Source organism: Triticum dicoccoides, chromosome 5A, assembly GCF_002162155.2.
Source record: "Triticum dicoccoides isolate Atlit2015 ecotype Zavitan chromosome 5A, WEW_v2.0, whole genome shotgun sequence".
Lineage (NCBI taxonomy): Eukaryota > Viridiplantae > Streptophyta > Magnoliopsida > Poales > Poaceae > Triticum > Triticum dicoccoides.
The window spans coordinates 310257319-310280738 of NC_041388.1; the positions used below are offsets into that span (position 1 = coordinate 310257319).

General features: G+C 47.3%; 1 pseudogene; it reads left to right on the forward strand.

The window, feature by feature from the left end:
• Positions 1-1873: 1873 nt before the first annotated feature.
• LOC119299472 overlaps positions 1874-23420 on the forward strand; it is a 31410-nt pseudogene continuing 9863 nt past the window's right edge.

Below are 23420 nucleotides of genomic sequence, written 5' to 3' on the forward strand. Positions count from 1 at the left end.
AGCCTTTATGAGAACATACATAATTCCCTTTGTCTGGCGGTGTGTTACTTGCCCGATATTCGATCATCGGTATCTCTATACCTAGTTCAATCTCGTTACCGGCAAGTCTCTTTACTCATTTTGTAATACATCATCTTGCAACTAACGCCTTATTCACTTTGTTTGCAAGCTTCTTGTGATGTGTATTACCTAGAGGGCCTAGAGATACCTCTTCAATACACGGAGTGACAAATCCCAATCTCGATTCACGCAAACTCAACAGACACCTTCGGAGATACCTGTAGAGCATCTTTATGATCACCCAGTTACGTTGTGACGTCTGATAGCACATAAAGTACTCCTCCGTTTTCCGGGAGTTGCATGATCTCATGGTCGAAAGAACATGTATTTGACATTAAGAAAGTAGTAGTAATAAACTGAACGATCATATGCTAAGCTAACGGATGGGTCTTGTCCATCACATCATTCTCCTAATGATGTGATCCCGTTATCAAATAACTCATGTCTATTGTTAGGAAACCTTAACCATCTTTGATCAACGAGCTAGTCTAGTAGAGACTCACTAGGGACACGGTATTTGTTTATGTATTCACACATGTATTAAGGTTTCCGGTCAATACAATTCTAGCATGAACAATAAACCTTTACCATGAATAAGGAAATATAAAATAACAAATTTATTATTGCCTCTAGGGCATATTTCCTTCATGGCCTAGGCGTGGGTGACTTGGTATGACCTCTCATATTTTTTATTGCCATGCCATGTTCATGTTTGTTTACATCTTGTGTCCTTCGCTATTACATTTGTGTCCTCCTCTTTGATTGTGTAGGCATTCCAATCTTTGGAAGCCTTCAAGGCCCGCCATAAGAACAAGCTTTTCAGACTTACACATTGTTGGTCGCTCATCAAAGATTGTCCCAAGTTCAAAGACCAATATGCCGCTCTTAAGAAAAAAGGAGGGAAGGCGGCCATGGCTGACAATGGAGATTTGCTCAAGAGGCCGAGGGGCAAGACCAACTCGAAGGCCTATGAGAAGCGTGATGCGTCATCCATCGCCTTCAAGCAACTTTGCACGACATGATGACTCAAAAGGAAGTGAGGGAGGAGAGGAGGAGCAAATGAAGATATACTTGGAGATCCAAACAAAGAAGCTTGACATGGAGGAGGCCGCCAAGAGGAGGAAGCTCGACATTGAGGAGGCCACCCAATCGAAGAAGCTCGCGATCGAGGCCACCAATGCCGATACCAAGGCAAGAGAGGTGGCGCTAGCTATCATGAGCGTTGACAACACCAACATGTCCCCGAAGAGAAATATTTGGTTTGAGAATAGGCAAAAGGAGACTTTCGAGCAAGACGACCTGAACTAGGGAGGCCTCGGCCGTGGACTATGGTCGATCATTTTGAAGGTTGGCTTTGTTACCGGCGTGAAAAACTTGTTCATATAGAAGGCTGGCTAGTGTGTTGGCCGATGGCTTTGTTGCCGGCGAGAAAACTTGTTTATTTTAAAGGCTGCCTAGTGTGTTGGCCGCTGACTTTGTTGGCAGCGTGAAATTTGGGACTTGATCGTTATGTAGGTTGGCATATGTTTGCCTGCCGATGAGATGCAGTCGTGCTCTAGCAAAATATCAGACACAACCCTATTACCCTATCGAAATGGACAAAATTCGAACAAAACAGATGTCCATTTAGGTTGTATGTTGGATGCGGCAGAAAACATGAGCATGCATCGAGTGCTTGGACCTATCTGGACGTTTGCGGCATGGCGATTGGGGATGCCCTTCTACACAAACCAAACATTCCGGGTAGTCTTCTGTTCCATCCTGCCAAAGCTAGTCCGCCAGTCCGGTCCCTGTCCCGAACCCTCATGCAACTGCAGCGATGACGCGGAAGAACAAAGGGAAGAAGACCAGAACCAAAAAAGCGCCACCTTCCTCCACCTCGCTTCCTCCCCCGCCGCCGGTGGAGCCACAGGCTACCGAGGCGGCGGCCTCCATCGATATCCTCGCCGAGTTTCACATCTCCAACATTCTCTGTTGTCTCTCCCTCGCCGACCTCCTCCGTGCCACCCTGGCATGCCAGCGCTGGTGCCGCCTGGCTTCCCGCTGCCTTCCTCGGACCCTCCTCTCCTCGGCTACTTCCATCACCCAACCCACCTCCTCCCCCGTTCCCCGGCCGGGATACCAAGCTCGAGGACACCCCCGCCGTGTTCGCTCCCCTCGATGCCGCCTCCCCGCGCCTTACCCTCGACTTCGCTCCGGACGCCTTCCGCTTCCTCCTCTTCGACTCACTCCAAGGCCTCCTGCTTTTCGAGTCATCTGACGAGATACAAAAGGACAAGGGGGCCATGCCCTGCTTCCTCGTCCTCGACCCGGCCACCCGCCGCCGCATGGTCCTCCCACCCCCGCGCCGTGACACGGTGCCCGGTGACCGCCGCTGGCGCAGGTCAAGGTACTACATCGGCTCTATGCTGCTCTCCCACGCTCACCCGAGCAAGCTCTGCTTTGAGGCTGTCTGCTGACTTTTTTTGTCCAAAAGGACCATCTGACCAGATGAATTGACAAAAAGGACTACCTATGGATTAATTAGACAAAAAAACCTCAGCGATGGCGGCAGGCGCGGCAACCGACATGTAACGCCTGCCGTCACGGTAGGAGGCGGCGGGCCCTGCCGCCAGGCCGCGAGGCGGCCAGCAGCCAAGAACGTGTTTCCGTGGTCGGCCAGAACGTGTGAGCCACGCCGCCACTGGGCGAGGCGTCCGCCACTATTGCTGCCGCACCCAGGCCGACAGCGAGTGCTCCACGCTGGCTGAGAGCGCGGGCGATGCCGCCACTCCACAAGGCGGCGACCCTGTTGCTGATGCATGCGCGACAACTTTGTTGTGGCAAACGACATTGATTCCCACACGGAAGACACTAATTTCCATGGGCGGGAATCTGATGCTGTGCGGTGATTCATATGCCCCGGGAATCACTCACTCTGTTGGCTTTTGCTTTAGCGGACACTACCGCATCAGTCACTCAGCACTGCTTTTGCTTCAGAGGACGCGACGGCACTGCAGGAATTAACTCACTCGGTCCGGGAATCCGAGGCTGCAGTAGGATGGGTTTTAACCTGATCAGCCGACACTACAGGGATCCTCTTCTTTTTATATGCCATGCTTCTGCTCCGTGCGCAAGCATACTCTCTGTGACCTCGTTCCTCTTATTTGATCTCTAAGTCTCTAAGTACAGAAAGAAAGAAAAGCTCAATAGGCACTTTCACTTGTGATTTAGGGCGATTTAGATTTGGATTTTGCAGCTGGTGAAGTTGAAGAAAAGTTAGATTAAGGTAAGATGTATCCATTTTTGTTGGTTTTGTTCCCATGCATGATGTTTTTGTTCTATTTGATTAGTTCCTAAGTGTGTATTCTATGTTGTTTTAGGCATTATTTCAGCACTTGGAGGAGTCATTTGGAGTTTCTGGAGTAGGATTTGCCGTTCAAAGTAAAGTACGAAGGGGAGATCAGGTAGGAGCTTTGCAATACATGGATTTTTTTGCATGCACGGTGGTAATTAGTTAGTCATTTAGCTCGTCATTAGCTATGTGATGTTAGTGCTTAGAGGTTAGGAAAAATTTCAGACGACGGATACACCATTTATACTATTTTTTGAGAAGAGTAGGTTGAAGATGTTGTATCAATGTTAGCTGCGTCCATTAGTATTGACATGCGAGAAGCTCTTAATACGGTAATTAAGAAAAAATTGCACTGTAATTGTTCATTGCATGTGGTATGTTATTTCATGTGGTACATTTATTAATAAGTCTATGGTTAGGAAACCATAGGTCTACTTTGTTATGTCGCAATAATCTAAATTTTATATGTTAAGATTTGGTGCTAATGTACTTAATGATGTATGTAATTAGGTAAAATAATTCATCTTAGTAGCAAACAAGGAGGAGATGACGTGATTGAAGAAATTGTGTTTTCATCTTCGCTGTCCCTTTTGAGGTGATGACCACATACATGCAAGTGCTATTTTCATACTTTTGATACCAGAAAGAAAAATCTGTGTGTAATATTGATGTTCAGGTGATAATAGTTGACTCCGTTCATATAGTACTGGTGGCGGATATTTATTCAAACTATTTGGACGCTTAATTGCATTCACAAGCACATCCATATTGGAGCTAAGGTATGAAATGACGCCGTAATTTTGTTAATATTTTTTATATTGATGTACTGTTGTGAATAATGTGCATGCCGCTGCAAATATTATTATTTGTAAATAAATGATTGTTATCGTATGATACGAAAAACATTATATAAAGCCGGAAGAAATTAAATGTTTTATTCATATGATATTAAAATGTAATTATCATACTATTATGTTTAGTGGTTGTTTGCATAGCGAGTAATTACCCTCGGTTTTGTCATAACCTGTTGTAAGAAAATTTTGTAGAAAACCAGTTTTTACTAATAGTCATTTTTCCAAAAGCTCAGTTTTTGCATGTTATGAGAACCTGTTTAGGATATTTTTGGGGTAGTTAGAGAAAAGCAAACAGAGTTTTAGTTTGTTACGCTCATAGACGAGTTTGAGAAAAAATAGATCTTTAAATACCCGTTAACCAAACAACCCCTTAAAGTCTAAGCAAATGATTCTAAAAATAAACCGAATATTTGTAACGAAAATACGGTTATTATTTTAGTTGTATGATATGTAAATGTTGTCATCGTTACTAAATATTCAGTTACTAATTATTTGAAATGTCAACATGTATGTTGGTTAGGTACTATGGAAATTTAGTAGTGTACTATGGGAACGTCTTACACAACAGTCCTTTCGGGGTGGATGTGTCCTTCTACGAGTCGACTATAGTTGTACTGAGAGACATGGTCAACGTGGGTTACACATCAGTTAGAAGGTGCATCTGAGCGGTGTTTGGCCGAGGGATGCAGGAAAAAAATTGACAATGGAGGTCTTCGTCGTTGACAGAGGAAATGATGGGACAGTTGCCCGTTGGGGTTTGCGGCCTGTCACAGGTAATCAGTCCTGGGGGTCGTACATGAGGTTTGCAAGCAATCCAAATAACTCAATGTATGGTCAGCTGATGGTGTATGTGGAGTTCAGTTCAGTCACTGATGTTGCCGGATGCAGTAGCAGGGGTGGTGAGGTTGAGTTGGCCATCACATCAACCCCTAGCATCGGCCCATCGGAACCGACGGGCGGCCAACCTGTGTATGACACAGGATATTGGTCTGCGGCCGTTGACATGAGCGAACACGTGGTGGGATTGCCGGAGGCGCTAGATGATGACGATCATTCTTATGCGTCTTCGGAGTCAAGCAAATAAGAAGATGTTCCTCCTCAGAGGGCGGTCGCGGCGGCACTGCAACCTGGGTTTTTATAGGATATGAGCATCACCAATGAATTTCACTCTGTTTCTGGCCTAGGAGCGGGGAGCCTAGAGGTTGGGCAAGTTTTCCCAGACAAGAAGTCTGCTTACCAGGCAATGGGTAGCTATGCAATCGGCATCCACTGCCAGCATAGAGTGAAGCAGTCTGATAAAACAGAGTTGAAGGTCATATGCATCCACACTGTGAAAGGTTGCCGCAGAAGAGTTCTTGCTAGACTGAAGCCTAGGGTATGTCAGTCATGGCATATCACAGAAATAATGGAGCATACCTGTGAGCAAACTGGGACTCTTCCAAATCACTGCAATGTGACAGCAAGATATGTGGCACAGACGATGAAAACGATTGTGCAGGGAAGTCTCAACATTAGTGTTAGGGCTCTGCAAAAAGATGCAGAAGATCAAATTGGCTTCCCTGTCAGCTACAGCAAGGCTAGGCGTGTGAAGGAAAATATATTCAAGAAATTGTATGGTACCTATGAGGAGGCATGTTCTTATGCCCCAGAATGCTTCATCGGATAGCAAGTCTAATAGGGAGACTCAAGTTTAGCGGAGAGAACATCCAAACCCAATGAGCCCAGGTGAGCTAATCTTGGACCGCTTATTCTGGGCATTCACCCAGACTATACAAGCCTTCAGGCACCGTCGCCCGGTATTATCAGTTGATGGTACCTTTCTCACTGGAAAGTACAAGGGCACACTATTGGTGGTGATTGCAGCGGATGCAAATGATAAGCTTCTTCCTATTGCATATGCACTGGTCGAGAGCGAGAACAAAGATAGCTGGTTGTGGTTCCTGAGCTGCGTGAAGATGGGTGTCGTGAAAGAGCGTGAAGGTGTTTGCATCATCTCTGACCGCAACACTGGATTATTAAGCGCTCTTGACATAATTAAGGCGTCGAAAGAAGAGTGGGGCTGGCCCGATCTAGAGGGAAGGTGGTGCATGACGAATTTGGCAGCAAACTTTTACTCCAAATTCAAAAACAAGGATTGGTTCAAGTTATTCAAGAGGATGTGCATGCAAAAAACTGGAGCCAAAATGAATGCGATCTGGGCAGGTGTCAATGGTGAGATCGACCGCGCGACCTTGCCGCAGAGAGAAGACCGGAGGGGTCGTAGGATGCCCATAAATTTGAGCTAGTGTATCCGCGAGAATTGCCCTCATTTGGACAAGTGGGCGCAGGCTCACGACATCGGGGCTCGGTATGGAATAATGACCAGTAACATGTCAGTGGTGTACAATGGTGTTCTTAAAGGGGTGCGAGCACTGCCTATCACAGACGTAATTGAAGAAACTTGGAACCGGACCCTGTCATACTTTGCAAACAGGGTCACAGTCGCCAAAGCACAAGTTGAATTGAACAAGCCATGGTCCGAGAAGATGCAAATACATCTGGACGAGAAAGCAAGGAAGTCCCAAAGTCATGGCTGCAGGAAAGTGGACACATTTAGGAATAAGTGGGAGATCAATGTGCGAGCCAAGTATGTTAAGGGTCACCACAGAGGATCAAAAAATCAAGATGTCACCCTCGGCCCAACGTCCTGTGAGTGCACTTGTAACAAGCCCAAGCTTGAGGGCTACCCTTGCAGTCATGTGCTCCGGGCGGCTGCTGATCAAAAAATTAGTGTCGAGCCATACATATCGCCTTACTTCAACATGTACAATCTGTACAACACTTGGAACGGTGAGTTTTGGGCTTGGGGCATTGATATGAACTACAAAATATTGTGGCCAGATGGGCTGAAATGAGTTCCGAATACCCACTTGATGAGAACCGCAAAGGGACGACGCCAGTCTAAGCATCATCGCAATGACATGGACCATAGCCAGATGGGAGAACCAAGGCGATGCCGCGTTTGCAGGTGTCCTGGACATTCACGCAGAGAATGCCCGTATCGAGCCAACAACACCGCATGATGTTGATATATCTGTACTCGCTATGTCTATTTATATTTCTACTCATTATGTGTACTTATATTAAATTTAAATTGAATCTCTTTGTATTATTGTACTCGTGATGTTAACTTCAGATAATTAATGTAAATTGTATCTCTTTGTATTTTTTAAGTTAATTTTGATTTGCATTTGTATTTGTGTCTTCCTCGTAATTTATATTTGTGTGCAGGTTATGGCTGAAGTGCCAGTGCTTTTGCAGGGGCCCCATGACGCCGGCCACCGTTGCCACCTATTTTTGAACCCAAATACTAAGCATGATTATCGGCCTTTTAGACTTCGAACCATAAAGAAAACATGGCCAATACACAATTCTTTCCTTGCTCACCTTGACGCTTATGGACAACAAAGTTTTGCTAGGCTCACATCATGCGATGAACAATTACGTTCGGACCCATCCTTTTGACATCCCTCGTTGACCAGTGGAGACCTGAAACCCACACCTTTCACTTTCATTTTGGGGAGCTTGCACCTACACTGAAAGATGTTTCTATAATCACTGCTATACCAATTAGAGGTGAGCCGTTAGTCTCTCCACGAGTGTCTCCATCTTGGCCATTAGATATAGCAGCCCGTCTTGGGATGGAGATGCCAGAATCACAACGGTCTGGTGGCCCTCGAGGCATCCCACTCGCCTGGCTTCGTGATAACTTTCATATTTTATCAAGCTTCGCCAATGATGAGACGAGAAAAAGACATCTATTTGTGTATTTGTTGTGGCTCCTCAGGACTCTGTTTCCAAATTCACACGGGGACGTAGTTCTCCCTAGTCTCATCTACATTGCAGAAAATATGGTAGATGAACCTTTACCCGAGCAGCCAAAATACAGCTTCGGTTCTGCCATGCTATGTCATACATATAGAGGCTTGTGTGATGCCATGCAAAAAACTTCTTTCACACAAAAAGCTCTATTACTTTGTGTCGCCTATGAGTTTCTACAGTTGTGGTCCCGGGAATACCTCCTTGTAGGACGGCCTCGTATAGTAAATCCCGTACACCCATACGACTTTAGCGAGGGCAGCAGTGCAACTATGGCCACCAGGTGGACAAAGGCATGGAAACGTTGGTCTCCAGATATTGCGAAAAATTGTTACCCTATGTACCACCAGCAGTCTGAGATACTTGATGAGGCAGAAGTCACATGGAACCCATGGACTCAGGACCAGATACAAATGGTCTTTGATATTCGACCCATCACAGCAGGCATCTTGAGCGATAGTGCATTCTGGCTGACTAGCTGCAACTTATTGTTCATGTGGTGTGTTGAGCCTTACAACCCAGAGCGTGTAATGAGACAGTTCGGTCTCTATCAAGAGATTCCACCACCTTTTCCAAGACGTATCGATGAGGAAACCCATAATGTGACCTCCCTAAATAGTTAGTGTCTTTTTTAATTTACTAAACTCACACTTTGTTACATAATTTGCAGGCTAACCAATATGGGCAGGGGTTGGAGTTTATACGATTGGAGGGACACAACATTCAATGGGTACACAAGTGGAAAAATGAAGCGCTAGCACATATAGTGCATCAACTTAGGTACATTTTATTTACATTATTTTATTACCATGACCATGCGACGCGTGAAGATGCTTTGCTTTCATCACAACGGTTTGTGTAATTATTTAATTTTGCAGACCATATGATGGAAGTACAGATCAAGCGTACAAGCAGTTGTACTGCATCAACACACGTACTAGTCTGGCCAGTCAGCCAGCTACTATACCAACACATCTCACAAAGGAGGAGTGGGTGCAGAGACATATTGAGCTGCATGCAGCTTACTATCATGACCACATGATAATCACTTGTAAATTTCTTAGGTCCATCATTTCATAATCATTTCAACCAAATAACATCCAAATATTGTTCAGATTGAAAGTTGCAATGAAGTAGGGAAGATGGCTGCGGAAAGCATGCCGGCCCAGGGCCTAGCTCACAAGTCATTTCAGAAACATTTTCAAGAATACACGGCAACAAAGTTCAGATGCGGTAGAGGCGACGACGTTGTCACTAGAGCGTACAACATGCCGGTAGCAAGGTCAGCCAGACCGATTGCGGCGCCGTTGTCCACACCAAGCGAGGCACGTACGAGCCATGGGCAATGGGGGGAGGGTCCGAGTACCAGAACGACATTGCCACGACATGACTCATCTCTGCCACTACATCACTCTTCTTCGGTGCAGCTTCATCAGGGGCAGACATCTCAGGACCATGGCACGGGCTTGGATTCGATGCCCGAGCAGACTCTTTCCCCGAACCCATATGCATACAAAGGATATGATGCATACACCCAAGGTGAGGGATCTCAGCCGTATCTCTCCACGCGAGGGATCTCCATGCCCGAGGAGACTCGTGTACCGGATTTAACCCAGTACCATGTACGATGGCCAGGCAATACAGGCAAAGGATCTGATCAGGTAGTCATGTTTACATTTTAATGCATTTACAATGATATCATATATTATCCTCTAATAGTTTGTTTACAATGTTTCTATGTGCAGGACATACCTGATGTTAATTGGGACGATGAGAACACCCAACGTGGCCTCAACACAGGCATCCGGGGAGCATCACATGATCATGGCGACACGGTTACATCATTAGTTACAGAGTTCTTTGGAGGAGACGTTATTGGCCCATCTTTTATCCCTGCGGAGTCACAACCATACGCCTATAATTACGCTTCAGGTTCGCAACAAGGATTCCCGACTCCACCAACTATGCAGGAGTTGCAGACACATGAAGCCGAAGTGAAGTACGGCCGCGGTCTTTGTGTAACTCGGCCACCTACTGGTTGTCGCTTTCCGGTCATAAGGAAAGGCCAGGTGGTCGTCGTCGACTAGGGTGATTCATCTATCCATGTGTGTGACCCATTTATTTACATATGCCAGTATCAGACTTTCCGATTTAAACATCTATGTATGCTGAAATAAAAATGCACCAGTCACAAACATTTTTTCCCGCCTATATCTCCCGCCATACTATCCCGCTTCACTCTTTGGCTTAAGATAGGCCGAAATGATGTTTTTTTAATTTTGGCTGATGAATACTCTTTGGCTTAAAATATTTTCGCGCAACCCTTTCCCCTCAATATTTTCCCGCCAACTCTTTAGCTCCGTATGTTCCCGCCAACCCCTTCCCGCCATATCTTCCCACCACCCGTTTCCCACCAACCTCTTCCTGCCATATGTTCCCGCCAACCCTTTCCCGCCATACCGCAGTCATTATTTCCCGCCATTTTCTCCTCTCTACCTATAAACCCCCCTTCAGACGGAGGTGGATAAGCATTCGAGTGTAGTGTAGTCGAGATGTCCCATTATCCTTTCGATCGTAGTTTTCACCTTGGGATGAGCAGGACTCTTCTGAGGCTAGCTACCGGACAATAGGATAGTTCCATGGGACGAATTCACCGGTAGTGACACCTTAATGAATAAGTTGGCTCATGAATTACGTAGGTCTGGGTGGCCTGAAAGGACCTATGAGGAGGTACGTAAAGAACTTCTTAGGTTGCATGCAAGGTGGAAGAAGCTAGTGGAGCTGAAGAGTGAAAATTTCAGAAGGACTACAGCAAAGCATCCATTTTTATGGACCGACGACAACAAGGACGAAGATGATATCTTCATGTCGCTACTTCCGGGTTCTGCATCGTCAAAGGGCAAGAGTCCCGCATCATCCAAGGGCAAGAATACTGCATCCTCGAAGGGCAAGAGTTTTGTATCGTCCAAGGGTAAGAGTTCTGCATCCTCGAAGGGCAAGAGTTCTGCATCGACGAAGGATGACGATGATGCCTTCATGTACTTTTTAAGCTGTCTTCCGGTTCTACCATTTAATTCAAATGTACTTGCATTATTAGTTTGTACTCTCTTATTGTACGGCATTATGTTCTATCTTAATTTAATTTTGTAGTTGTTGCATGATGTTCGATAATTAGTGGAGGGAAAGAAAATGCCACTAATTTATTCTAAAACTATACTATTTTTTCATTACGACACGATACAACTGAAAATAAGATACATCATACTATTGAAATAAAGCTACATTTAACTACTAAAATAAAGCTACATTAAACTACAGAAATTAAGATACAAACGATTGCGAAATATAAAATACTACTACACGAATCTATTGAGTCCAGCGTGGATATTTTCCTTTTCCATCGCGAGCTTCTTCTGCTGCTTTGGCCTCACGAGCCCTTTCTTTGTTTCTCTGTCTCTCCGCCTCACGAGCCTCCTTTTGATGTCGTTCCTGCTCCTCCATGCGACGAGCCTTTTCCCTGTTTTACTTTCCTAAATCCTGAATTTTAGGATCCCTATAGTGTCGGCACAAGAGGTTCCCACAGCCTCGGATTCCTGCAGCGTGTGAGTGATTCCCGCAGTGCCGTCACATCCTCTGAGGCAAAAGAAGAAAAAGTCGGAGTGATTCCCGGGCAGCAGCATCGCCAAAGCAACCAGCGTAGAGCACCGCTGACTGTACGCACAAAGGTAAAAATCCACAGATTCCCGTGCGTGGGAATGAGCGTTGTCTGCACAGGAATCAGCGCCGTATGCGCCGGGGCGGACGCGCGTGCAGCAGGGTGGCCGCCAACACTGGTGGTGGCAGGACTCATGCCTCGGCCCGCGAGCAGAAGCAGCTGTCGGCTAGGGTGCGGCAATAGCAGATGCGGCCACCTACTACGATGGCGGCAGGGCCCACCTGCCATGCCCCGTTCCGTCCCGGCTCCACGCAATTTGCGGAAAATGTTATACCATCACTTGGCGGCAGGGATGAGGGGGTCTTTTTTGGCAATCGCGTCCGCAGGGGGTCTTTTTTGGCAATTCCACTGGGCGGAGGATCTCTTTCGACAAAAAATCATGTCAGCTTCGCCATCAAGGAGGGGCGCCCTCGCGCCTGGGTCACCTCCGTCAGCAACGACAACTGCAGCTGGCGCGCGCTCCCGCGGGACGAGGACACCGTGGTCGACTTTAATCCCTGGTTGTTCGAAAACCGCGGCGTCCACGCAGGCAGGGAGATATACTGGCACATCTGCAACTCTCCACCCATGCTCGCGCTAGACCCTGTCATACTCAGGTTCTCCTACCTGCAAGGGTCGCGCGCGCTAGCTGTCGACCCGATAACTGTGTGCAAGGTCCGCGTCAGGGAGACGCCGGATGGGCGGCTTTGCTTGGTGACCGACGGCGAGCAGCAACTACAGCTCTGGGTGCGCGGGGAGGGCAGGGGGTGCGACAAAGGTTGTCTTCTAGAGAAGAGCATCATGGAGTTGAGCACGATGTGCGACATGATTCCTGGCATGCCAAGCGACGTGGAAATGATTCCTGGACCTCGCAAACCCACCGACATCGAGATGGTTCCTTGTCAGGCTGCAGGTGGACGTGGATTTAAGTGTGACTAACTAGTCCATCCCACTTAATTTGCTTTAATGGAATCCCATTGGACAGGAAAAAAATTTAATCGGGCTATCCCACTTAAAGCATCTCCAGCCGTTGAGCCCCCAGAAGGCATTTTTACGCACCTAGGAGGGCTGCCGGCGAAAGATTTAGCCTGGTGGTGAAAAAATGCCCACTTGTTGCCCCACACATGTACCCCGTCCACCACCACCACCGTGCGAGAGGAGCAGCAGGCGGCCGAGGATGCCGAGGATGCGCGCCGTCGCTCGCTGGCCGTGGCCTCGAACGCGCGCACGAGGAAGGGCGCTGCTACTGCTGGCTACTGTTGGAAATATGCCCTAGAGGCAATAATAAAATGGTTATTATTATATTTCCTTGTTCATGATAATTGTCTATTGTTCATGCTATAATTGTGTTATCCGGAAATCATAATACATGTGTGAATACATAGACCAAAACATGTCCCTAGTAAGCCTCTAGTTAACTAGCTCATTGATCAATAGATAGTCACGGTTTCCTGACTATGGATATTGGATGTCATTGATAACGGGATCACATCATTAGGAGAATGATGTGATGGACAAGACCCAATCCTAAGCATAGCACAGGATCGTGTAGTTCGTTTGCTAGAGCTTTTCCAGTGTCAAGTATCATTTCCTTAGACCATGAGATCGTGTAACTCCCGGATGCCGTAGGAGTGCTTTGGGTGTACCAAACGTCACAATGTAATTGGGTGACTATAAAGGTATACTACAGGTATCCCCGAAAGTGTCTGCTGGGTTGACACGGATCGAGAATGGAATTTGTCACTCCGTATGACGAAGAGGTATCTCTGAGCCCACTCGGTAATGCATCATCATAATGAGCTCAATGTGACCAAGTGTTTGGTCACGGGATCATGCATTACGGTATGAGTAAAGTGACTTGCCGGTAACGAGATTGAACGAGGTATTTGTATACCGACGATCGAATCTCGGGCAAGTAACGTACCGATTGACAAAGGGAATTGTATACGGGATTGATTGAATCCTCGACATCGTGGTTCATCCGATGAGATCATCGTGGAACATGTGGGAGCCAACATGGGTATCCAGATCCAGCTGTTGGTTATTGACCGGAGAGTCGTCTTGGTCATGTCTGCATGTCTCCCGAACCCGTAGGGTCTACACACTTAAGGTTCGGTGACGCTAGAGTTGTAGAGATACTAGTATGCGGTAACCCGAAAGTTGTTCGGAGTCCCGGATGAGATCCCGGACACGAGGAGTTCCGGAATGGTCCGGAGGTGAAGATTTATATATAGGAAGTCAAGTTTCGGCCATCGGGAAGGTTTCAGGGGTAATCGGTATTGTACCGGGACCACCGGAAGGGTCCCGGGGGTCCATCGGGTGGGGCCACCTATCCCGAAGGGCCCCATGGGCTGAAGTGGGGAAGGGAACCAGCCCCTAGTGGACTGGTGCGCCCCCCTTGGGCCTCCACCTGCGCCTAGGGTTGGAAACCCTAGGGGTGGGGGCGCCCCACTTGGCTTGGGGGGCAAGCCACCCCCTTGGCTGCCCCCCTTGAGATCCAATCTCTAGGGCCGGCGCCCCCCCCCCTAGGGGCCCTATATATAGTGGGGGGGAGGGAGGGCAGCCGAACCAAGTCCCTGGACCCTCCCTCTCCCCACGTGACACCTCTCTCTCTCTCTCTTGTTGGAGCTTGGCGAAGCCCTGCCGAGATCACCGTTGCATCCACCACCACGCCGTCATGCTGCTGGATCTCCATCAACCTCTCCTTCCCCTTGCTGGATCAAGAAGGAGAAGATGTCTTCCCAACCGTACGTGTGTTGAACGCGGAGGTGCCATCCGTTCGGCGCTAGGTCATCGGTGATTTGGATCACGACGAGTATAGCTCCATCAACCCTGTTCTCTTGAACGCTTCCGCTCGCAATCTACAAGGGTATGTAGATGCACTCCCCTCTCCCTCGTTGCTAGATGACTCCATAGATTGATCTTGGTGATGCGTAGAAAATTTTAAAATTCTGCTACGTTCCCCAACAGTGGCATCATGAGCTAGGTCTATGCGTAGTTTCTATGCACGAGTAGAACACAAGTTGTTGTGGGCGTTGATTTTGTCAATTTACTTGCCGTTACTAGTCTTATCTTGATTCTGCGGCATCGTGGGATGAAGCGGCCCGGACCGACCTTACACGTACGCTTACGTGAGACTGGTTCCACTGACTAACATGCACTAGTTGCATAAGGTGGCCGGCGGGTGTATATCTCTCCCACTTTAGTCGGATCGGATTCGATGAAAAGGGTCCTTATGAAGGGCAAATAGAAATTGGCATATCACGTTGTGGTTTTGGCGTAGGTAAGAAACGTTCTTGCTAGAAACCTATAGCAGCCACGTAAAAACTTGCAACAACAATTAGAGGACGTCTAACTTGTTTTTGCAGCATGTGCCATGTGATGTGATATGGCCAAAAGGATGTGATGAATGATATATGTGATGTATGAGATTGATCATGTTCTTGTAATAGGAATCACGACTTGCATGTCGATGAGTATGACAACCGGCAGGAGCCATAGGAGTTGTCTTAATTTATTTATGACCTGCGTGTCAACATAAACATCATGTAATTACTTTACTTTATTGCTAAACCGTTAGCCATAGTAGTAGAAGTAATAGATGACGAGACAACTTCATGAAGATACGATGATGGAGATCATGGTGTCATGCCAGTGACGATGATGATCATGGTGCCCCGAAGATGGAGATCAAAAGCAGCAAATGATATTGGTCATATCATGTCACTATTTGATTGCATGTGATGTTTATCATGTTCATTGCTTCTTATTTTCTTAGAACGACGGTAGTAAATAAGATGATCCCTCACAATAATTTCAAGAAAGTGTTCCCCCTAACTGTGCACCGTTGCTAAGGTCCGTTGTTCCGAAGCACCACGTGATGATCGGGTGTGATAGGTTCTAACATTCGCATACAACGGGTGTAAGCCAGATTTACACACGCAATACACTTAGGTTGACTTGACGAGCCTAGCATGTACAGACATGGCCTCGGAACACGAAAGACCGAAAGGTCGAACATGAGTCGTATAGAAGATACGATCAACATGAAGATGTTCACCGATGATGACTAGTCCGTCTCACGTGATGATCGGACACGGCCTAGTTGAATCGGATCATGTATCACTTAGATGACTAGAGGGATGTCTATCTGAGTGGGAGTTCATTAAATAATTTCATTAGATGAACTTAATTATCATGAACTTAGTCTAAAATCTTTGCAATATGTCTTGTAGATCAAATGGCCCACTCTAATGTTGCCCTCAACTTCAACGCGTTCCTAGAGAAAACCAAGCTGAAAGACGATGGCAGCAACTACACGAACTGGGTCCGTAACCTGAGGATTATCCTCATAGCTGCCAGGAAAGCATATGTCCTTGATGCACCGCTAGGTGAAGCACCTATTTTCCCTGCAGAACAAGACATTATGAACGCTTGGCAGACACGTAGTGATGATTACTCCCTGGTTCAGTGCGGCATGCTTTACAGCTTAGAACCGGGGCCCTAAAAGCATTTTGAGCAACACGGAGCATATGAGATGTTCCAAGAGCTGAAAATGGTTTTCCAAGCTCATGCCCGGGTCGAGAGATATGAAGTCTCCGACAAGTTCTATAGTTATAAGATGGAGGATAACAGTTCTGTCAGCGAGCACATACTCAAAATGTTTGGGCTGCATAACCGCTTGTCTCAGCTAGGAGTTAATCTCTCGGATGATGCTGTCGTTGACAGAATCCTTCAGTCGCTCCCACCTAGCTACAAGAGCTTTGTGATGAACTTCAATATGCAGGGGATGGAAAAGACCATTCCCGAGGTATATTCAATGCTGGAATCAGCGGAGGTGGAAATCAAAAAGGAACATCAAGTGTTGATGGCGAATAAAACCACTAAGTTCAAGAAAGGCAAGGGTAAAAAGAACTTCAAGAAGGACGGCAAGGGAGTTGCCGCGCCCGGTAAGCAAGCTGACGAGAAGAAGTCAAAGAATGGACCCAAGCCTGAGACTGAGTGCTTTTATTGCAAGGGAAACGGTCACTCGAAGCGGAATTGCCCCAAGTACTTAGCGGAAAAGAAGGCCGGCAATACCAAAGATATATGTGATATAAATGTTATTCATGTGTACCTTACCAACGCTCGTAGTAGCTCCTGGGTATTTGATACCGGTGCAGTTGCTCATATTTGTAACTCAAAACAGGAACTGCGGAATAAACGGAGACTGGCGAAGGACGAGGTGACGATGCGCGTCGGGAATGGTTCCAAGGTCGATGTGATCGCCATCGGCACGCTACCTCTGCATTTACCTACGGGATTAGTTTTAAACCTCAATAATTGTTATTTAGTACTAGCTTTGAGCATGAACATTGTATCTGGATCTCGTTTAATGCGAGATGGCTACTCATTTAAATTTGAGAATAATGGTTGTTCTATTTATATGAGAGACATGTTTTATGGTCATGCCCCGCTGGTCAATGGTTTATTCTTATTTAATCTCGAACGTGATGTTACACACATTCATAGTGTGAATGCCAAAAGATGTAAGGTTGATAATGATAGTCCCACATACTTGTGGCACTTCCGCCTTGGTCACATTGGTGTCAAACGCATGAAGAAACTCCATGCAGATGGACTTTTGGAGTCTCTTGATTATGAATCATTTGACACGTGCAAACCATGCCTCATGGGTAAAATGACCAAGACTCCGTTCTCCGGAACAATGGAGCAAGCAACCAACTTATTGGAAATCATACATACTGATGTGTGCGGTCCAATGAGCGTTGAGGCTCGCGGTGGCTATCGTTATGTTCTCACCCTCACTGATGACTTAAGTAGATATGGGTATATCTACTTAATGAAACACAAGTTTGAGACCTTTGAAAAGTTCAAGGAATTTCAGAGTGAGGTTGAGAATCAACATGACAAGAAAATCAAGTTCTTACGATCAGATCGTGGGGGAGAATATTTGAGTCACGAATTTGGCACGCACTTAAGGAAATGTGGAATAGTTTCACAACTCACGCCGCCTGGAACACCACAGCGTGATGGTGTGTCCGAACGTCGTAATCGCACCCTATTGGATATGGTACGATCTATGATGTCTCTTACTGATCTACCGCTATCTTTTTGGGGTTATGCTATAGAGACTGCCGCATTCACTTTAAATAGGGCTCCGTCGAAATCCGTTGAGACGACACCGTATGAATTGTGGTTTGGCAAGAAACCTAAGTTGTCGTTTCTGAAAGTTTGGGGATGCGATGCTTATGTCAAGAAACTTCAACTTGAAAAGCTCGAACCCAAATCGGAAAAATGCGTCTTCATAGGATACCCTAAAGAAACTATTGGGTATACCTTCTATCTTAGATCCGAAGGCAAGACCTTTGTTGCCAAGAATGGATCCTTTCTAGAGAAAGAGTTTCTCTCGAAAGAAGTAAGTGGGAGGAAAGTAGAACTTGATGAAGTATTGCCTCTTGAACCGGAGAGTGGCGCAGCTCAAGAAATTGTTCCTGAGGTGTCTGCACCGACTAGGGAGGAAGTTAATGATGATGATCATGAAACTTCAGATCAAGTTGCTACTGAACTTCGAAGGTCCACAAGGACGCGTTCCGCACGAGAGTGGTATGGCAACCCTGTCCTGCAAATCATGTTGTTGGACAATGGTGAACCTTCGAACTATGAAGAAGTGATGGCGGGCTCAAATTCTGACAAATGGCTGGAAGCCATGAAATCCAAGATAGGATCCATGTATGAAAATGAAGTATGGACTTTGACTAACTTGCCCGTTAATCGGCAAGCCATAGAAAATAAATGGATCTTTAAGAAGAAGACAGACGTGGATGGTAATGTGACCATGTATAAAGCTCGGCTTGTCGCTAAGGGTTATCGACAAGTTCAAGGGGTTGACTACGATGAGACTTTCTCACCCATAGCGAAGTTGAAGTCCGTCCGAATCATGTTAGCAATTGCCGCATTCTATGATTATGAGATATGGCAAATGGACGTCAAAACAACATTCCTTAATGGTTTCCTTAAGGAAGAATTGTATATGATGCAACCGAAAGGTTTTGTCGATCCTAAGAATGTTGACAAGGTGTGCAAGCTCCAACGCTCAATCTATGGGCTGGTGCAAGCATCTCGGAGTTGGAACATTCGTTTTGATGAGATGATCAAAGCGTTTGGGTTTACGCAGACTTATGGAGAAGTCTGCGTTTCCAAGAAAGTGAGTGGGAGCTCCGTAGCATTTCTCATATTGTATGTGGATGACATACTATTGATGGGAAATGATATAGAATTCTTGGAAAGCATAAAGGCCTGCTTGAACAAGTGTTTTCAATGAAGGACCTTGGAGAAGCTGCTTATATATTACGCATCAAGATTTATAGAGATAGATCGAGACGCCTTATTGGTCTTTCACAAAGTACATACCTTGACAAGATATTGAAGAAGTTCAATATGGATCAGTCCAAGAAGGGGTTCTTGCCTGTACTGCAAGGTGTGAGATTGAGCACAGCACAATGCCCGACCATGGCAGAAGATAGAGAAAAGATGAGTGTCGTCCCCTATGCCTCGGCCATAGGGTCTATCATGTATGCCATGTTGTGTACCAGACCTGATGTAAACCTTGCCGTAAGTTTGGTAGGAAGGTACCAAAGTAATCCCGGCATGGAACACTGGACAGCGGTCAAGAATATCCTGAAGTACTTGAAAAGGACTAAGGATATGTTTCTCGTGTATGGAGGTGACGAAGAGCTCGTCGTAAAGGGTTACGTCGATGCTAGCTTCAACACAGATCTGGATGACTCTAAGTCACAAACCGGATACGTGTATATTTTGAATGGTGGGGCAATCAACTGGTGCAGTTGCAAGCAAAGCGTCATGGCGGGATCTACATGTGAAGCGGAGTACATGGCAGCCTCGGAGGCAGCACAAGAAGCAATCTGGGTGAAGGAGATCATTACCGACCTAGGAGTTATTCCCAATGCATCAGGCCCGATGACTCTCTTCTGTGACAACACTGGAGCTATTGCCCTTGCCAAGGAGACCAGGTTTCTCAGGAAGACCAGGCATATCAAGCGTCGCTTCAACTCCATTCATGAAAATGTTCAAAATGGAGACATAGATATTTGCAAAGTGCATACGGACCTGAATGTCGCAGATCCGTTGACTAAACCACTTCCTCGAGCAAAACATGATCAACACCAGAACTCTATGGGTGTTCGATTCATCACAATGTAACTAGATTATTGACTCTAGTGCAAGTGGGAGACTGTTGGAAATATGCCCTAGAGGCAATAATAAAATGGTTATTATTATATTTCCTTGTTCATGATAATTGTCTATTGTTCATGCTATAATTGTGTTATCCGGAAATCATAATACATGTGTGAATACATAGACCATAACATGTCCCTTGTAAGCCTCTAGTTAACTAGCTCGTTGATCAATAGATAGTCATGGTTTCCTGACTATGGACATTGGATGTCATTGATAATGGGATCACATCATTAGGAGAACGATGTGATGGACAAGACCCAATCCTAAGCATAGCACAAGATCGTGTAGTTCGTTTGCTAGAGCTTTTCCAGTGTCAAGTATCATTTCCTTAGACCATGAGATCGTGTAACTCCCGGATGCCGTAGGAGTGCCTTGGGTGTACCAAACGTCACAACGTAACTGGGTGACTATAAAGGTATACTACAGGTATCCCCGAAAGTGTCTGTTGGGTTGACACGGATCGAGACTGGAATTTGTCACTCCGTATGACAGAGAGGTATCTCTGGGCCGACTCGGTAATGCATCATCATAATGAGCTCAATGTGACCAAGTGTTTGGTCACGGGATCATGCATTACGATATGAGTAAAGTGACTTGCCGGTAACGAGATTGAACGAGGTATTTGTATACCGACGATCGAATCTCGGGCAAGTAACGTACCGATTGACAAAGGGAATTGTATACGGGATTGATTGAATCCTCGACATCGTGGTTCATCCGATGAGATCATCGTGGAACATGTGGGAGCCAACATGGGTATCCAGATCCCGCTGTTGGTTATTGACCGGAGAGTCGTCTTGGTCATGTCTGCATGTCTCCCGAACCCGTAGGGTCTACATACTTAAGGTTCGGTGACGCTAGGGTTGTAGAGATACTAGTATGTGGTAAGCCGAAAGTTGTTCGGAGTCCCAGATGAGATCCGGATGTCATGAGGAGTTCCGGAATGGTTCGGAGGTGAAGATTTATATATAGGAAGTCAAGTTTCGGCCATCAGGAAGGTTTCAGGGGTAATCGGTATTGTACCGGGACCACCAGAAGGGTCCCGGGGGTCCACCGGGTGGGGCCACCTATCCCGGAGGGCCCCATGGGCTGAAGTGGGGAAGGGAACCAGCCCCTAGTGGACTGGTGCGCCCCCCTTGGGCCTCCACCTGCGCCTAGGGTTGGAAACCCTAGGGGTGGGGGCGCCCCACTTGGATTGGGGGACAAGCCACCCCCCTTGGCCGCCCCCCCTTGAGATCCAATCTCTAAGGCCGGCGCCCCCCCCCTAGGGGCCCTATATATAGTGGGGGGGGGAGGGAGGGCAGCCGAACCAAGTCCCTGGCCCCTCCCTCTCCCACGTAACACCTCTCTCTCTTTCGTTGGAGCTTGGCGAAGCCCTGCCGAGATCACTGTTGCTTCCACCACCACGCCGTCGTGCTACTGGATCTCCATCAACCTCTCCTTCCCCTTGCTGGATCAAGAAGGAGGAGACGTCTTCCCAACCATACGTGTGTTGAACGCGGAGGTGCCGTCCGTTCAGCGCTAGGTCATCGGTGATTTGGATCACGACGAGTACGGCTCCATCAACGCCGTTCTCTTGGACGCTTCCGCTCGTGATCTACAAGGGTATGTAGATGCACTCCCCTCTTCCTCGTTGCTAGATGACTCCATAGATTGATCTTGGTGATGCGTAGAAAATTTTAAGATTCTGCTACGTTCCCCAACAGCTACTGCCCTCGCCATCCCTCCGCTTGTCGCGCCTACCCTCTCGCCCCGGTACTGCTGGCTACTGCCCTCGCTTGCCGCTGCTTCCTCGACGCCCGCCTGTCGCGCCACTCCACAGCGCACGCATCACCCTGCCCGCGGTCGCACATGCGCCTGCCGCGCAGCACTGCCCATGTCGTGGCCCCACTGCCGGCGCTGCTCCGGCCCCACCCGCACCAGCGCGCCCTCCACGTAGGTGGACGCCACGGCGGCGGCGCCCCCCGTGCCCGCGCGGTCCCCAAGTGCCTCGGCGGGGCGGGGAGCGCTGGAGGCCGGGCACGGAGGCTGTCGCGGAGGCGCGGGAGGCCAGGCACGCTTGCTCTCCGCGCCGCGCCATGGGTCCTCGCTTCGGTCGCGTGAGCGCAAGCTCCGTGCCGGGCAATGAAGGACGCAGGCAACGGGCTCGAGGAGGCGGCGGTGGCCGTCGAGGGGAGGGCGAGACGAGCTGGGCTGCGCGGTGGCCGCGGTGGCCGGCGAGGGGAGGGCTAGACGAGGCCGCGGAGGCACGGTGGCGAGGAGGAGGCTGATACGTCTCCAACGTATCTATAATTTTTGATTGCTCGATGCTATATTATCTACTGTTTTGGACTATATTGGGCTTTATTTTTCACTTTTATATTATTTTTGGGACTAACCTATTAACCGGAGGCCCAGCACAGAATTGTTGTTTTTTGCCTATTTCAGTGCTTCAGAGAAACAAAATATCAAACGGAGTCCAAATGGAATAAAATCTTCGGGAACGTGATTTTCTCACCGAACGTGATCCAGGAGACTTGGACCCTACTGCAAGGGATCAAAGAGGAGGTCACGAGGGTGGGGGGCGTGCCCCCCCTAGGGCGCGCCCCCCTGCCTCGTGGGCCCCTCGGTGCTCTACCGACGTACTCCTTCCTCCTATATATACACACATACTCCTTCCTCCTATATTCCACCGCCGCAACTTTCTGTATCCACGAGATCCCATCTTGGGGCCTGTTCCGGAGCTCTGCCGGAAGAGGGCCGTCATCACGGAGGGCTTCTACATCATCCTAGCCCCTCCGATGAAGTGTGAGTAGTTTACCTCAGACCTTCGGGTCCATAGTTAGTAGCTAGATGGCTTCTTCTCTCTCTTTGATTCTCAATACAAAGTTCTCCCCCTCTCTCGTGGAGATCTATTCGATATAATCTTATTTTTGCGGTGTGTTTGTTGAGATCGATGAATTGTGGGTTTATGATCAAGTCTATCTATGAATAATATTTGAATCTTCTCTGAATTCTTTTATGTATGATTGGTTATCTTTGCAAGTCTCTTCGAATTATCTGTTTGGTTTGGCCAACTAGATTGGTAGTTCTTGCCATGGGAGAAGTGCTTAGCTTTGGGTTCGATCTTGTGGTGTCCTTTCCCAGTGACAGAAGGGGAAGCAAGGCATGTATTGCATCATTGCCATCAAGGATAACAAGATGGGGTTTATTTCATATTGCATGAATTTATCTCTCTACATCATGTCATCTTGCTTAAAGCGTTACTCTGTTTTTAACTTAATACTCTAGATGCATGCTGGATAGCGGTCGATGAGTGGAGTAATGGTAGTAGATGCAGAATCATTTTGGTCTACTTGTCACGGACGTGATGCCTATA